This window comes from Elephantulus edwardii, unplaced genomic scaffold, assembly GCF_000299155.1.
Source record: "Elephantulus edwardii isolate Elephantulus edwardi_28Jun2011 unplaced genomic scaffold, EleEdw1.0 scaffold00039, whole genome shotgun sequence".
Classification (NCBI taxonomy): Eukaryota; Metazoa; Chordata; class Mammalia; order Macroscelidea; family Macroscelididae; genus Elephantulus; species Elephantulus edwardii.
Window position 1 is genome coordinate 10849571 of NW_006399789.1, and position 6796 is coordinate 10856366.

Sequence of the window (6796 nt, forward strand, 5' to 3'; positions counted from 1 at the left end):
GGAGACAAGGATTCTGAAGCTTCATCTGATGTCCTTTGGACATGTTGCAAGGAGGTACCAGTCCTTGGAGAGGAACTTCAAGTTTGGGAGGGTGGAGGGATGACAGCGCAAGAGAGGAAGACTCACGATGAGATGGATTGATTCAGTGACTTGGGTAATGGCTTTATGTGTGTCAGAGACAATAAGATTGGCACAGTATAGAGCAGGGCTTAGGGCTGTTTTACACAGGGTCACTATGAAGTGCAAGTGACTCGGTGGCACCTAACAATGACAAATAGAGCAGATGTATTCTGAATATCAGGCTACACAAAAAAGAGAGAGCAGGAGAGGACATTTGCCAGCTGTAATGAACCTATATTCTTTCAGATGTTGATAAAAAAAAGGAAATAGCCTATCTTGATTTATGAATACAAGGTAGTACAGCCATTTTAGAAAAGAAAATATTTAGTAGCCTCTATTAAACTGAACATTCTTATCATCTAATAGTTCTATTCCACAGCAGACTTCAAAAAGTATGTTGTTGTTGTTGTTGTTGTTGATTGCCTTCAAGTTAAGCACACAACTCATGGCATCCCTGTGGACAAAAGGCCTGAAGCCCCTCTACAACTATCGATCAACATTTATCAAAGTTTATAGAGTTTCCGGAGGCATGTTATGTAGGAAGTGGATGTCACTCCTGCTTTGAAAAAAAAAATAAAATAAAAAGAGTATACATTTATTTAATTATAATTTTATAGAAATGTTTATAACCCTAATTTCCATAGCCCAAGCTATGAATAATTTAAAATATTCATCAGCTGTGGACCCTGCATCTGACTGATTATTTATTCTCTGAGTTAAAGTTTTTGGGATTCATCAGCTCCTGCCGCCTGGTGACCTTCCATTTTTGGATTTAGTACTGCTGAAACAACGTGTCTCTGATCTGACCTGACCCACCAATTTCCACAGCCTGGTGAGCCTGTAACCTATTTGCCATTGGATTCATCAGTCCCTGCAACCGCTTTCAATTCACCAGCTGCTTCCCAAGAAAATGATGGATGATCTCCTCCCCCTATGATTTACAACCTTGGAAACCCCAACGGTCGGTCATTATGAGTTGGAATCAGTGGGTGAGAATTTATCCTAATTTTGAAGACTTCCTGGGAAGGTTTCACTAACTCGTTACTGGTAATTTGAAGCATCCATCACATGTGGGAAATTTACCTGAAGGACATCCAATTTCCTCTTACTGGAGTTTATTCTCATTTCCTCTAAATGAGTCTTCAGTGATAACCACATAAGATTTCTGTTAACTGACCATTTTATAGTGAAAGATATAACTCATAAAGGGTTCTTAGAACGGACTCTCAAAGTACATACGTAATAGACTTTGAAAAGCATATTAACTGCCACCACCACCATCATCATCATCATCATCATCGTCATCATCACAAGGGGAGAAAACATGCTCCTTATCTATCTGTTGGAAAAGGAAGGTCCAATATTGTGTATAATGTTAATATTTGCTATCTGGTTGTGGGTGGTATGGGTAATGTTTAACGATTTTGTATTAACACCCCAAATGGATCATTAAAGAAACTTTCTAAGATAAAAAAAAATTCATCAGTAATAGAATGAATTAATACATTACTGTGATTTCATATAATGGAATCCTAACATTGCAATGAAAATCAATGAGTTACACTATAGGGTACAAATCCTGCAAGCATAAAAAGCATATTTAATATATGTAGTTGTTGTTAGATGCCGTCAAGTATAACTCATAGAGACCCTGTGAAAAACAGATATGAACTCTGTCATATCCTGTGCTATTCTTATCATCTCTGTAATCCATCTCATTGGGGCTTTTCCTATCTTTTACTGACCTTCCACCCTTCCAACTGTAATATCCATCTTCCAGGAATAGCCTCTTCTAGCAACATGTCCAAAGGACAAAAGATGAAACTTTGCCATCTTTGCCTCCAAGAAGCACTCAGGCTGCACCTTTTCCAAGACATACCTGCTCATTCTTTTGACAGCTGATGGGATATTCAGTACTCTTCTCCAACCCCAACACAAATTCTTCTGTCATCTTTATGCATAATTAAAAATAAGTAAAATAAAACCCCAAGATTAATTTTTTAAATAAGGATATGATTATATTTGGAGAAGGGAACAAATTTAAACGATCCATGAGGGAGATCTTCTATGTGCCTCCAACCTCTTCATCGGGTGGGGGTTTTGGGGTAGTTGGAGATGTTTCATCAAATCCAGCTACACACTTATGATATGTTTAACTTTCTCTATATGTCTTCTATGTCAAAATAGAGATTGAGATCCTGGATGGTACAAGGAATTACGCATCAGGCTATTAATCGAAAGATTGGCAGTTCCATTCTACCCAGAGGAGGCTTAGGAGAAAGGCCTGATGGTTTGTTTCAGAAAGGTGAAGTTGCCATGGAGCACAGACCTACTCTACACACACCGTGAGTCAGAACTGAGTCAGCCTTGACTCGGCACCATTGGGTTTGTTATGATAAAAACAGGATGCTATGGAAACACATAAGATTTCCTACTGGTACAAATGGCTTAAGTGCTCATTTGCTGGCCGAAACCCACCTAGTCACTTCACAAGGATTATAATCAAGACAACTCTCAGGGGAAGTTCTACTCTGTCTCATGGAGCCACTCTAAGTCAAAACCAGCTTAACAGCAACAACAAATGGGAACACATATGAGGGACATCTTCCTCAACTAAAGAGTCAGTAAAAGGATTAAGTTGTGAGGTATTTGGGAGAGAGGTGTGTAGGGATATCTGAGGAGATGCAGGTGGACTGTCTTGGAAAAACTAAATCTTGAAAGTGAGATGTGAAGGACATTTCAGGTATGAGGTGGTGGTAGTAGTGGGGCCAACTTGTAAAAATAATGAATGACAAGTTGAAAAATAGGAAGAATTTCAGACAGATCTAGGTTGTAATCGAGCTCTACTACCCAGCTTTCTAGTTTGGGGCAAGTAGTAATTTGGGCGCATTTCTCCCAACTGCAGTTGCCACCTGAGAAAAATGCAGTTAGTGTTCATTTCTCTTCCCACAGCCTGAATGGACTTATGCTCACAGGATGTTAATTTACTTAATCTTACTCATTCCCATTCCCATTTCCCCTCTCTGCTTTACTAGAAAATTAAACTGGAGAACAGTGGGAAAGAAATGTGAACAGAGAAAAGGATTATGTCATTGATGTTCTTGAAATAACCATGGAGATTAGATAATTTCATGAGGTAGAAGAGGTATTTGGAAGTTTTACACAAGGAAAAGAACTAAATGGAGTATTCTGGTGGCGCTCTTCAAGAGGTGTGTGAAGGTCTACAAGCCACTGGATCTTAGTGAGCTACTGATAAGAAGGATGAATTCAAAGCAAGGCAGATTGCATGCTACTCCTGTTTCTTGTTCTTTTCATGCACATGGATAAACTTATTGAAGCAGTTGTCAGAGCTACAATAACAACATCTGGAACATAGGTCACTCACCAGTTTGAGCAGTGTTCTCAGGATATAATGAATCAGGCAGTTGAATCAGTCAAGCAAGCTATTACACACCCTTTCTTGCTAATCTGTACTCCATTTTATGAAGTCGTTTCTCTCCTTGTTCATCAAAGAGGTGAACCCAACAAGATGAGTTAATTTAGAAACTAAAACAATGGGTTCAAGCTTATCAAAGATGGTAAGGATTACAGACAAAGTTCAGGCCTGTTGTTCATCAGGTCACTATGAGTTATAGGTGACTCACAGCACCTAGCAACAACAACAACAAAAACTTTATCAAAATGTCCTTGAAATTCTTTCTCACTCACCATGAGGCTTGAGTCAGGAGCACAATGGTGTAAAAACTTTACTGCTGTTAATCTGAACACATTTCTTGAGAAAAATACACTGAGCCAAATTAAAGAAGTCGAGTTTTGAAAATAATCTAAATGTTTTTTCTTATTTTTAAGTATATTTTTTTGTAGGTGAGTGAATGTTTATAAATTATATTATTTCATTCAGTTGATCATACGCATTTTCTTTTCTAGCATTAATTACAATTGATTGATGCAATTGACGAATTTTAATGTCTCATCAGCCCCTACGAGTTCTGGTGGCATAGTCCATAGGAAGTTGGAATGCCAACCACAAATGCTGAGCTTCTCTGGTAATTTGAACCCTCCAGTGGCTCCTGGACAAAGATGGACAAATCTTCTATGTGGCTTACAACCTTGGAAAAGCCATCAAAGGGCCAACTATGAATTGATTCTGACGTGGAGGCAGTAAGAGATCAGCCTCTTACATACATGCCCTTCCCCTTCACTCAGCTATTTCTGCATTTTTAATCCCCTCTCCCTCCTTTTTTTATCCCTAATAACTATTAAGCGGGTTTTCAATGTTGCATGACAATTATCAACCAATTGTTGAAGCCAAAAATTAAATGAGTTTAGAATTCACTGAGACTAACATGTGACTTTTCTCAGTCTAACTTGCATCCTATTTAGCCCTGAGTAGGAATAATTCAAAATAGCCATTGATACTAGAATGAACTAGTACATTATATACAAGTAAGGATATGATTATGGGGCACTCTGGTGGCCTAGGGGAAAGAAGCTGCACTGCAATCCCAAAGGCATGAAGTTTGAGGCCACCAATTGCTCCGAGGGAGTAACTGCCTCTGAAAATCTGCAAGAAGGTCAGCTATGGTTCAGTTCTGACTCCATGGTACACAACAAAAGTAACAAAGATATGAGTAGGGTGCTCTAGTGGCCTAATGGTAAGAAACTGCACAGCAATCCCAAAGGCACGTGGTTCAGCTCCACAGCTGAACCATAGGAAAAGGATGGGCAATCTCCTTCTGTGTGAATAACTGCCTCTGAAAACCTGCTGGAGGGTCAGCTATGGGTTGGCTCTGAGTCGATGGTACAGCACCACAACAAGAAGAAGATGATTACTTTTGAGGAAAAGAGTAGATTAACTACGGATGAAGTCTTTTGGCTCCTGCAATCTCTTTATCTGGGGTGGTTTAACTTTGAAATGTTTCATGAAGCTCTATAGTCATGATATGTGCACTTTTTTTAATGTATTTTATATCCTTGCTGTAAGAAAAGATGCAAGTTAAACTAGGAAAGGTCACATGAGAATCGATTTCATTTATTATGGGTTTTTTTCTACGTGTTTTCTGAGAATGAGTTTAAAGCCATAAAACTGGGAGTAATGTGGCTATTAAGTGTTGAGGCACTGTGTTCAGACAGATCTTGGTGTGTTTAGACAGCGTGGAAACCATGGACTCTGCTGGGCAGGGCCCTGGGTGTCCTCTGTTCTGAACTCCACCTAGTGTACCATGATAGTCATGATGGCAATGTTGTGCCAGATACAAGGTACAGACTGTTCACGAGAAACATACATCAGTTAATTACCCCTGCTGCACTGCAGGCCTGAGTCACACACATAAAGGGGGGCCTTTCTAGTATCACTTTACGTACAAATAATATGACAGCTGTCAGTGGCTGCTGATTTGTTCAGGGCATCAGAGGATTTTTATCCAATTTGGCTGAATCTTATTTCCTGGACCATTTTAACAGCCATAAACTCAATCCACTCCAGCAACCAAATTGTGAACCTTTTTAGAATAGAACCATTTGATTCCAAGTGTGCAGCAGTCAGTGTTGCAAGCAAAGCTTACCACCAATCTATTTGTTTTATTTAAAGTTAAGCCAGAAATTAGAGTCCAAACTAAAAGTAGTGATTACGTTTTCCTGCTCAAAGATCATAAAAGGAAAAGTATGGGAATGGTCTGATGCTCCAAGTAAAACAAACAAATTATAATAAACTTTATTAAAAAGTCCAAGTTAGGATTTTATTCATTTAGAAGTTTTAAGACAGTTTATAAAAAATGGATACGTTTAGAAAAAATAAATTTTTGTTTCGCAAACATCTATGTTGTTAGGTGTCACCAAGTCGACTCTGACCCATAGTGACCCTATGAACCTTGACCTATCCTGTGCCTCTGATCTCTGCTATGCTCTCTGGCATGTTCAAGCCCATTGTTTCAATCCCTCTGTCAATTGTCTTGTTGACAGTCTTCCTCTCTTTCTTGGGCCTTGCTCCTTTCCCCATGCGATGTCTTTTTCTAAGGACTACTTCCTTCTACAACATGCCCAAGGTGCTTGTGATGAAGTTTCACCATCCTTACCTTTAAGGAACACCCTGGCTGCACTTTGTCCAAGACAGACTCGATTGTTCTTTTGACAGTCAATAGGATATCCAGTACCTTTCCCCAACAACACAACTCAATGGCAACCATTCTTTTTCTGTCACACTTAATCATTGTCCAATTTTTAGACACACAGGAAATAATTGAAAAGACCATCGCTTGTAGCAGGCTCACCTGTCTTTAAATTTGTTCTTTAGCCTTGTTCTTTAGCACCTTGGAAATGTCCTTGACAGCAGATTTACCAATATAGCATGCCTTTTGATTTCTTGACTGCTGTTACAATGGGTGTTAATTTTGAATTAAAATGAAAGCTGATTGTGGATCCAGGAAAAACAAAACATGTATGTAATAGTGCATGTGTTGTATTGTAGTTATGCACTGTTGAGTCTCCTGTGACTCATAGCAATCCTAAGTACAACAGCTCTGAAGCCTACCCTGTCCTGGGCCAGTCTCACTGACTTGGACACACCAACCTTTATTGCCTCAGTTACAGTATCCATCCGTCTTATCCAGGGTCTTCCTCTCCTCTACTGTCCCTCCACCCTTCCAAACAAGATGTCCTTTGCCAAACACTGGCCACC